The sequence below is a fragment of the Bos grunniens genome, chromosome 20 (assembly GCF_055505025.1).
Source record: "Bos grunniens cultivar Pamir isolate PY7600 chromosome 20, Bosgru_T2T1.0, whole genome shotgun sequence".
NCBI lineage: Eukaryota > Metazoa > Chordata > Mammalia > Artiodactyla > Bovidae > Bos > Bos grunniens.
Window position 1 is genome coordinate 53,763,078 of NC_141184.1, and position 11,705 is coordinate 53,774,782.

Genomic DNA, 11,705 nt, shown 5'->3' on the forward strand with positions numbered 1-11,705 from the left:
TCCCCTTACACACACACGCCTGCATGCGTGCACACATGCATACATCTGCAGGCATTCACATGCACAAGAGTCTGCTTTGGGGGGTGGGATTCAGATTTGGTTGCTGGAGCCATGTACAGGGTAAGTCAGAAGGCTGCCTGCAATTCTATGTTGTTAGTGGAAAGACTGGTTGTACCATCTTGGAGCGGAGCTTCTTGGCTTGCTGGCATAGGAGCAACACAGGCAAATAGGTCCAGAAAGAAAGTCAGGATTGGGGAGCAATAAAAGATGAGGGGAAGTGGTCCAGTCAAAAGCCTGGGAGAAAAGCTCACACTCTGAAAAAATGTGCTTGAGAGCTGTCATGCCCTCTGCTTCCATGTTCTGCCTCATCTCCATTTCTCTCTAGAAGCTTTGCAGAGAACAGCTCCTTTTCCCCTCATAATTTATTCTAGCCACCTATTCATCCCAGCACACTTTTGATATGATTCCTATGGCTCAGCTCCCGGTGTTTGCCTTAGTCACCTTGGCGACACATGGACTTTGTTCTGCCCCTTTCCCCCGCCTGGCCCTCTCCCATTGGGAATTCTAGCATTCAGCATCCCCTCGCACTGTGGTTTCAGGGAGTATGAGCACATTCAGGGCTGGGATCATTATGTTCCTTTTACTCCCTCCAGAGCATATGATGTGATTCCAGGCACACATCACATGATTAGCTGATGTTTCTTAATTGATTGATGGGCAGATTCCCTATAAGCACACTTTCCATCACATCTTGTAAAGTGGTAATTTTCAGCATGTACTATGGGGATGCTTTGCACTAGAATCTCATTGGATATTTTCTAAAATGCAGAATCTTGGAATCCCACCACATACCTACTAAATCAGACTTTCTGGGAGTAGAATTCTGGCCTTTACATTGTGGTGGATAAAAGATGGCCACAAATTCTTTGACATTTCTGCCATCAAGAAGTGAGATTTGTTTCTCCTCCCCTTGAAATCCACCCATGGCTGCTCTGAACAATGAGGTGATAGTCTGTCAGTTCCAGGTCTAGCCTTAGTCTCTGGGAGCCCTGGACCGTGTGGAGAGACCTTATGGCTACAAGGAGAAGGAGAAAAACCTGGCTGCCCCAGTTTACAGTCATCCTCTCCAATTTGCCAGGCACGAGGGCGAAGCTGTCTTAGATCCTCCAGGTGAGACCAAACACCATTCAAAAACCAATGGGTAACCCAAGATGATCACATTGAGCAGAAGAATCACCCAGCTGAGCCCTGTCAGAATTCCTGACCCACAAAATCACAAAATATAATAAAACGCTTGCTCTAAGCCTCTATGTTTTGGGGTAGTTTGTCATATAGATAGACAGATAATAGGAATATACAGATATCACAAAGCCTCCAGGTTATTCTTGTGTATCCTAGAATTTGAATCATTGTTGCAAAGGAATCTGACATTTAATGAATGAAATATTGAAGAGTAGAAAATATAAGTAATTTCATACTTTGCTGTCTACATATCCTAGGGAAACAGGAGGTATGGCAAAATAAAACCTCATCATTTATGTGGTTGAACTCATTTTGTTTATTGAACAATAGACCGATTCTGTACAGAGCACAAGAAAGAGAATTCTTCTAGCTAGCTCTCCTGAACTTTTCTAGACAATCCAGTTGCCACAGACAGTGTTAATAAACAATGTCACCCCAGTGGAATAAAATTCAGCTTTGGATTTAAAATGCAGTGAGTCCTGACAACATTTGGTTTGGACATGTTTCCTAAGTCTATGATTCCAGGCCAACACTAAGAAGATTTTCTTTTCTTTTTTTCTCTTGGGAGTATATTTTAAGACTGAAGCTTGTGGGTTTCTTTCAGGATTCATAATGAAACCTTTAGGCTTGAAAGTCACATGACTGACCTCTGGTTTTACCATAGTTTGGGATGAAAACCACAGGATCCTACAAACCCCACTGGGATTTGTGATTTTTGTTTTGGTTTCTCAACAAAGCAGTTTGGACAAATCTGAGAAATTTTTACAGACTCAGCAGAGATCGGTGTGAAACTCAGCATCTTCCTTGGATGCTTCAGCTCAGCTTCAGTGGGTTTGGACAGGCCCAGTGCTTAAAAATGGAACTCTAAAAGCATAAAACCACACAGGCCAAAAATATTTTCCAAAATGAGTTTAACTAAGCTGAAGCTGCTGGGATCTGTGCCCTTTCTGCACAGACAAGCAAATGCGCCCCTTCCACCCTTACTTCCAACCTGCCATCAAACTCATTGGGTCTGTTGTGTCACATGCTGGGCAGAGCTGTCCCTTTGGAACAGAACCCTGGCCTCGTCAGACACTCATCAGAGGTGACAGTGTGTTTCCAAAACCTCAGTAATTCAAAGTCTGGCAAGAAATCCATCTCTCTGTTTATTTCTATTTTGTTCTTCCAAAAAACAGACTGTCCATATGGTGGTATCACTTGAGGATAGCTGACAAATAAATATTATCATCCTTTAAGCCAGTGGTTCCCAAACAACTGGTCTAGTCCATGGCAGGGCTTTAACATTAGTTGAGCTGCTGGTTAGAAATATAGATTCCCAGGCAGTCCTGCTGAATCAGGACTTCTGGGTGGGAGCCCAGGAATCTTCATTTTTAGTGAGTTGCTCAGATGATTGTATACGTCTAAGTTTAGGAAACACTTCGGTGTTTAAAAAATATGACACTTCTGCTTCTGGCCAAGATGGAATAACAGGGATTGGATTTCTCCTGCTGCCTGAAACAATGAAAAAAAACTAAAACTAAATGTATAAAAGAGTGGTTTTCAGATTCCGGACATCATGCAGCACATGATGGTAACTGCTGACAGGGGAATAAATGAGTTTCCAGATGCCAGAAACGGGGAGAGGACAACACTCAGTGTATAACAAGGACAATTATGAGACGAGATCATGAGAAGGTGACTTCATTTTACTCTACCAAGAGTTTCATTCACATCAGAGAAGAGTCATCACTCCTGGGTGCTTGGATGAATAACCTGTGGTCCTTCCTTCCAGTGGGATATTCTGGCACATAGGTGTGCCTGTGCTGATGGAGACAGGTGATGAATAGGTTTGCAGCATGCTCTTATTTGTGTTGTAAAAGAGAAAGATTTACATATTATATTATGCAGAATATCCCTGGGGGAAACAAGAAAGTGGTATGTTGGGGGGTGTGGCCAAGGAATAGCTCTGGGGAACTAGGATGGGGTGGGGAGGAGATTTGTTTTACTGCACACTTTTTGTCCTGTTAAGATATCTTAAAATCTTTTTATATATTTCATTTAAATAAAAAATCAAAATAAATGAGTCATCTTAAGGATTTATGTAAACATTTAATCAAATTTTGTTTGGTTTCCCCAAACTCATCAATCATATAACTCTTTAGGAAAGCATCAACCATGTAAAGCAATTGTTACAATATGATCCATGCAATCATTTATTCTATATGTCATTCACGATTTAGTTTTTTATTCATCTGGCATATAATACAATACTACACACTGAAAAATGGCAACAAATTACATCATTATTGTGTTTCAACTTGCTCACAAGATAGGTAGTTGTCACTGTTGTCTGTTCACTTCCAAAATATGAGTTTAAAATGATTTAATTGTTTTTGGAGTCTGGCACAGTCCCACACAATGCCCAGCATCAATTATCTGGTTACATACACATTCCTGTGGTTGTTCTAAAATCTACCAAATGGTTCTACTTTAGACTCCCAAGTGTCAGAAGAGTAAGACGATCTAAGGCCCTTGTTTTCTCTATGCATGCACGCGTATGTGCTAAGTCGCTTCAGTTGTATTCGACTCTTTGCGATCCTAAGGACTGTAGCTTGCTAGGCTCCTCTGTCCATGGAATTCTCCAGACAAGGATACTGACTGGATTGCCATGCCTTTTTCCAGGGGATTTTCCCAACCCAGGGGATGACCCTGCATTTCTTAAGTGTCCTGCACTGGCAGGCGGGTTCTTTACCACTAGCGCCACCTGGGAAGCCCCTTCTCTATTCATGGGTACATGTAAAACAAAAAAAGCTTCCAAAGCAGAATGATTGTTCTTCCCTCAGGCCATGGTCAGCCTCCCCACTGGATGTCCAGAGTCAGATCGCCGGGTAAGGGGACTCTGCTCTGCACTTGCTATTACACTTTATGTTCTTCTCTTAAGGATGTGCCATTTACATGTTTTTGTTGCTAAGCAAGAGATGAGCTATTATATATAAACTATCTAGAATTTTGCTTGTGCAAACAATAAAGATTTTATAAGTTTTAAGAATTAAGAGGCCCAAAGAATAGATTTAACCAAAGAACCAATGTCAAAGAAAGTGATTCAGGGAATCTAAATAACTGAGAAATCATTTCCTTTCTTATGAGCTTCTGATATTCCATTATGATCTCTCTCCTTGTGTATTCCCACCACTGGCACAAACAAGGCCAGTTCTAGCTCTCTTAAATTCCTTCTCAAAAACAATGGAAAAGGGAGGAAAATGTGGATATATTTGTGTTTGTTTGTATTAGCACAAACACTGGAGAGATACACAAGAAACTAACAATATGCTTATTTATAAGGAGTGGGGGTGGGGTGAGGAGGCCCTGAAGAAGATGGGGCAGACATCGTAACATATACACATTATGGTGGTTTCATATTGAACCATGAATGTATCACTTGTTTTTAAAATTTAAATTTAAAAGTCTTTCTCAAGATTTATCTCATTTCATAAAACCCTTATGTAACATGCCTAAGCCTGGGTAGAATGGATTGAAGCCGCATAAACTGAGTAAGAGAACAGGAAGCTGAAACCCAACCTCCACCTCCTTCCCTAGTTATCAATTTGGATGAAAAAACATCTCACGGAATTGTTTCATTGATTTCCTTCTGGCTGTCTTTTTCCATAGGCTTATATCAGATGAGTTTATAGGATCTTAAAACATTTTGAAAAATAAGAGACAAAATTCTACTCTGTGTAATCTTTCCTTTGGAAGACATTTGGGCGTCTCACTACAGAATCACATATCTACATGTTAGGATAAAAGAGGTGAACAAAACAAAGACAATCTTGGGGAGAGAAAGATATTTTGTGTGTGTGTGTGTGTGTGTGTGTGTGTGTGTGTGTATACAGGGGGACTAGGGAAGACAGCAGAGAAGGACTGGAGGTATTTCCCAGTGTAAACATTAGAGATTTAATTTTTGCAAAGCAGCTTTTCTGGTGAAATATTGCTGACTGTATTTGGAAGTTGATAATATAATTCAGTCCTCCTCTGGGTATTGTGGATATTCTATGATTTTCTTGGTTGAAATGCCTCCCTCCCCACCCTAGAATGGTAGAAAGACTGAATAATTTCATGTTGGACACTTTCCCTTTTGGGGAATAATTTAAGCACTACCATATGTCTTTTTATTTTGTCCTTCTACTGTCTCTCACGAACCGCTGGGCTTTGAAAATGCAAAACCAAAACAAACACAAAGGAACACGCTGGAGAAGAATGTGTGTGTGTGTGTGTGTGTGTGTGTTTAAAATCACTCTGGTGATTGCCCAATCACTGGGCCATGGTAATTATCCAGGAAGGTGTTTGAAGATATGCTCCACTGAAGGGGAGTGATAACAACCTTCAGAAACTGTTTAATCCCCAGGAACTAAAATCAGTCTGATGGCAGCTGCGCAAGATGGGAAGGAATAATCACTGAAATTAGACCAAGGAGGAGAGCATGAAGTGTGTTTTCTTTCAGCCACCGGCGTTGGAAGAGCTCAAGTTCAGGTAGGTTCAAAGACATTTTCCCTGAGATGAATTCTGGGGTGTTCTCCCTCGGTCGTAGTCCGTTCCCTGGGGCTCCTGGGGCGTTGGTCTCTGCTGTGTCTCGTGTAGTATTATTGTCCCAATTCACTGTGAGCTGTCAGATCCCAAGGAGCAGAGGTCTGTTTCTGAATCATCCAAATCAGTCTAGCAATAATAAAAATGTCTGGTTATTTGATTTTTCGCAGCTTTTCCCCCCTACACTGCAGAGTTATATAACTGAATTCATTCACATCGAACAGCTGTGGAGGTTAAAGGGAAATCTCAGATCTGGAGCTATACAATTTACTTGAAAAGTGCAGTGATTCTTTAAGTACCTTCACTTCATAAGTACTCAGCAAACCAGATTAGTCAAGAAGCCTCTTATCTCAGAAAGCTGATAAAATTATAGAAATTATCAAGACATTTATTTCACAGATACTGAGAAAAATCAGAGCATTCTTGTTCGGTGCCAGTGGCGCTTTTACAACTTGACCTCAACTTTCTCTAACATCCTGTCATCAAGACCAAGAGTCCTCCACACCCTCCTCTGAACCAGGATGCGCTGGTGACTATTTTGACCAATTAAGTTTAAATTGGTCAGATGGTAAATTGGTCATCTTATGGCTCAGATGATAAAGAATCTGCCTTCAATGCAGGAGACCAAAGTTCAGTTCCTGGGTTGGGAAGATCCCCTGGAGAAGGGAATGGCTACCCACTCCAGTACTCTTTCCTGAAGAATCCCATGGACAGAGGAGCCTGGTGGGCTACAGACTATGGGGTTGCAAAAAACTGACCACGACTGAGCCACTGACACTTGACGATACAGCAGTGTCGCTGTGTGACTTCTCAGGCTGGGTCTGAACAGGCTGTGCCGCTTCTGCTTTCTTCTCCTGGGATGCTTGCTCTGGGCAGAAGCCCACCATCAGGCACAGCCTTCCTTCCTCCCCTGAGAAAGCCATGCCAGAAAGGCCTTCTGATCACAGCCTTGCTGAGCCTCCAGCAGCAGCCAGCATCCACTGAGAACAGGCCAGCGTGGGTGTCCCCAGGTGTGTCAACACGCAGCCCGGCGGAACCTTCAGATGGTTGCAGTCCCTCTCATTATCTGACTGCAACCTCGTGTGAAAAGCTATGTGACAACAAAGCAGCCATGCCCCTCTTCCTGACCTCAAAACCCACAAAATCATTAAAAATGATCGTTTTAAATGAACTGGTTTTTGGTTTACACTGCTACGTTTTAGGTCAATTTGTTTTACAGGACCAACGGGAAAGCACTTTCTCCGCTTTGACTCACCTTCTCACCATCCCGGCTGCTCACTTCCACTTCTGAATGTTTGTGCTGTGGTTGCTCAAATCCATTTCTCCTTGGATTGATCCTTTCATACTTTACACGTATACACATAGCTGCAGAGGCACAGCCACCCACGTGCACACAAAATCGATCACTTGGCTCAGGTTTATTCCCCAGATCACTTTTATCAAAACCTCATTTCTCAACTGAAAAAAAACTTGGGTCTGCCGGGATTAAGTTCCTTGCTCAAGGTCACGTGGCTAAGCAATGGCCCAGCTGGAAGTCAACCCAGGTCTTCTGACACCCAGCCCAGTCCTGTTCCCACTAATTACTTTAATTTCCTACTGACCTCAACCAATGAAATGGGTCAGTCCTTTTCTGGTCCAGAGGCTATAAACTCTGAAAGTGCCAAGCAAGGCCCTGGGTGCAACCCCTGTGTGGCCTTCTAGGGGTGACCTGTGGGCACCTGGTAAACGTGGCCCACAGCTGGACTGCTTAATGGAGCCCAGGGGTGTAAGTGAGGAAGGGAAACTGGGAAGAGTCAAGGGGGCTGGCCTATGCCTGCCCTCTTCCTCCCGGGCTTGTATTCTGAAGGCCACATGCTAATTATGGTCAAAGTGTAGGCGGGGATTCCCGAATATGCTGGAAAAATGCCAAACTCCCCCCTCAAACTTCTGTTACAGTCTTCTTACAGAAACAAAAATGTTTTACATGGTATATGCACTTTTCTGAATCTGGCTTAAAAAGATGAGTGATTGGGACAAAAGATTGGGAAAGCTTGTTAGGGACTGGAGCTGGTTAAATGTACAGAGTGTGTATCTGTGTGTTTTATCTGCCACTCAAAGGCCCAGGCAGGCTGTCATTAATACATTCTCTGGCCGCCCACTGCCCCAGAGTTGCCCCAATTTTTCTAAGCCCTACAGCATTGTCCTTTCATTTGTCTGGTGAGGGAATTAGAGCCAGTGAATAAGAAGGCCACCACCCCACTCAGTAATGATATATTTCCTTTCCCCTCAGCTATCTCGCCAACAACCAGCTCTCCCTCCCTCCACCCCACTACCACCATTCTCCTACACCAAAGAGTAAAGGATGATTAAATGTCTTTTACATGAGGTGTGGTTTAGTTCAATATGTACTGTTGATTCTGCAAATATGCTGGTGGGAGGTTGACTATGTATGTTATGTGCCATATGCCACTCTGTTGGCTGGCATGCAGTAGGAAGCCTGAAAAGCAAGGGAGGGGGAAGGAATATTCTTTCTGCTTTTGAAGCACAGTCTTAAAAAAAAAGAAAAGAAAACAAACCTAAGAGTTTTAGAGAAGAAAATATCATGTAATTACAGTTTTGTTAATCCTTCATGGATTTCTTACATAATTTGCCTCTCAAAAAAAGCAGCAACATATTTAATCACCCTCCTCAGACATAAAATTATGTTCAAATAAGTGTACCTCACTTTGTGTGTTTGATATACCCTTGATACATTATAAATTGGATTTTTATAGATTTGGTCATATTTCAATTGTTGTCAGGATGCTTTCAGTTTAAATTGATACCATTTTGAAAAACAAATAATTTTGTAATGCAAATAGTCACTCCCTAACTTATTTGCTTTGTAAGTTTGGACTATTGTATTTACATTTTTTTCCAACAAATACGATATATCTGTAGATAGTGGCAGCAAGGTAGACTTTAATTTACAAATAGTAAAATGCAAAAATTTTAAATATAAATGAAAATATTTTTAGTTTTAGAAATATAGGCTAGGAATTTAGACTTTTTAAAGAAGTTTTGGAGAAGGCAATGGCACCCCACTCCAGTACTCTTGCCTGGAAAATCCCATGGATGGAGGAGCCTGGTAGGCTGCAGTCCATGGGGTCGCTAAGAGTCAGACACGACTGAACGACTTCACTTTCACTTTTCACTTTCATGCATTGGAGAAGGAAATGGCAACCCACTCCAGTATTCTTGCCTGGAGAATCCCAGGGACCGGGGAGCCTGGTGGGCTGCCGTCTATGGGGTCGCACAGAGTCGGACACGACTGAAGCAACTTAGCAGCAGCAAGAAGTTTTGTCTACTGCAAGAATTTGTGCCTAAAGTACAAGTAAGGCAGCCTAGCAACAAGTAGCAAAATAATGAGTTTATCCTAAGAATGTAAAAGAACAATTATATAAAGATGTACATACCCAGAAAGTTGATTGCAGCACTGTTTATAATAGCAAAATTGGAAGTAATCGAAACCACTATTAATGGAGGAGTCATTTAAATAAAAGCAGATTATTTTGCTTTCATGCGATGAAATATGCTGCTATGAAAAGGGATGTAAGAACCACAATGAGACACCATTTTTGCCTACTACATAGACAACAATTTGAGAAGTTGATAACTGTTGGTGAGGGTAGGGTAATGAAGAGGGCAGAGGTGTCATGGATAGTACCTGAAACATTTCCTCATGGGGTGGATTTTTCTGGGGGTGTGAATGGGTTTAGGTACCATCAAGACTGCCAGTTCACAAATATTCAGGAGACTGAGCTGGTATTATCAATGCTACATGAACTTGAATTATTTACTTTAAAAACACTCTGAAGCTATTTTTGTATATTTACAAGATTTGAAACGAGATTCTGAAGAATTATACTATTTAATGAACAAGTATTAAAAGCTTAATTTTCCTCAAATGTTTTCACTGGAAACATCACTTACTGTTTTTTAAGGGGAAAGTATGTATCCAGCTCTTTCAGAACAAGTTCTAGATAAGATCATTTTAGGTATTTTGAAGTTTAGTAGTGCTTTTGCTACACTTAGTAAGGCTCAGTGTTACCCACTTCTTGGATCTTTTCAGGGTAGGGTTTATTTGCTCTCTGGATTTACTTGATCAGAATAAGTGGAGAATTATCTGACAATTCAGTGTATGTGAACAAACTGCTCTTTAAGATGTGATCCTAGGGACTTTCATTTTGTTACCAACTTTAATTTGGGGCGTATGTGGGGAGATGCAGAGTACAGAAAAATAGGAAGAGGAAATACTCAGCAATAATCTCACTGTCCTCACTTCACACTTTTTTGGTCTATTTCCTTCCAAGAGTTTTTCTCAAATTTTTTATTCTTTTAAATACAAAATACTGCAAACACACAGGCTTCCAGGGTGGCTCAGACAGTAAAGAGTCTGCCTGCAATGCAGGAGACCCAGCTTCGATCCATAGACCAGGAAGATCCCCTGGAAAAGGGAACGGCTGTGCATTCCAGTATTCTTGCCCAGAGAATTCAATGGACAGAGGAGCCTGGAGGCTACAGTCCACCAGGTCGCAAAGAATCAGACATGACTGAGCAACTAACACTTTCACAAACACACAGAAAATTACAATAAATTATGTAATAACATTCCTCTTTCCTTCAGTATGGCAAATTGAACATCTCTCTTTGAAAAACAGGGCTTCCCTCGTGGCTCAGCTGGTAAAGAATCCTTCTGCAATGCTGGAGACCTGGGTTCGATCCCTGGGTTGTGAAGAGCCCCCAGAGAAGGGAAAGGCTGCCCACTCCAGTATTCTGGCCTGGAGAATCCCATGGACTGTGGGGTCACAGAGAGTTGGACACACTGAGCGACTTCACTTTCACTTCTAAAAACAATTAAAAATGTGAAACAAAATATTGAATTAAAAATTATTTTTAAATGCATCTTGGGCTAGTAGGAGAGTAAGAAATATTCAGAGGCAAATAGAGTAAAAGAAGGAAACCTGAAAGTTAAGAGCACTCTGAATTTCGCCTTCTCAATGGAGGCATTGGAGGAGCCCTGCTTGCATTAACCTAAGGTGTTAACAGCCGCAAGGGGTAAAGCTGGCAGGTGACCAAGCCGAAGCCCCAGCCAAGGTGGAGTCTAACAGGAGACCTGCATATAAAGTTAGGATCCCAGGGGGCAACGCCTTAGTATGAGGGTGAACTACACAGAAACCCACCTCACTGATGGAGATAGCAAGGAAACGTGCTTGTCTTGACCGCAGTGCTGGGTGGAGCAGGGAAGAATGTCTCCCCAAAATTCAAACCTACAGGGGTTTGTGTTCCAAAATATATGTTACCTATGAAGGCCAAAATACTTCAAGTTTAAATATTATTTTAAAGTGATTTCAGGTTTTAATTGACTCCAATCACATGGCAGAGATAAAAGCAGTGTCCTCTGGAGGAACCTACCTTCAAATGAAGCCTCAAAAAAATCCCATGATTAAGTAGCATAGAATTCAACCCTATGATCAAAACTCACAAACAGAGGCAATCAAGACACCATGGGGGATGTCCAAAAAACAAAATGGAAAAATCAGACCTCAAATGACATTGGCTATTACCATTATCAGTTATAACAAAGTCATTTTGGCTAAAAGTAATAATAGAGGCGATTAAATATTTAAGGAAAAAGAGACAAAATAATGATCTTGCAGATTTACAAAACAAAAAGAATTTTGAAAAATAAAAATATTACAGTTGAAATTAAGAACACTGTGGTTTCACCAGCAGGCGAGGCTGCCCTTCCCCCACCCCCCACCCGCTACCCAAAGAGATCTGTGGAAAAGGCAAGGTCGTGGGCCTTGTCTATTGGAGTTCCCACTAATAAGCTGAGAAATATGCAAACTAGTGAGTTCATACAGAAGTTCAGACATTCT

General features: G+C 41.6%; 1 long non-coding RNA gene across 1 annotated transcript; it reads right to left on the minus strand.

The window, feature by feature from the left end:
- Positions 1-4,796: 4,796 nt before the first annotated feature.
- Positions 4,797-7,683, minus strand: LOC147350423 (uncharacterized). The gene is made up of 2 exons (XR_015149271.1): positions 7,061-7,683; positions 4,797-5,934 (listed from the first exon to the last, which is right to left on the minus strand). It is a non-coding gene; the product is annotated as an uncharacterized LOC147350423 (long non-coding RNA).
- Between the last annotated feature and the right edge of the window lie 4,022 nt (positions 7,684-11,705).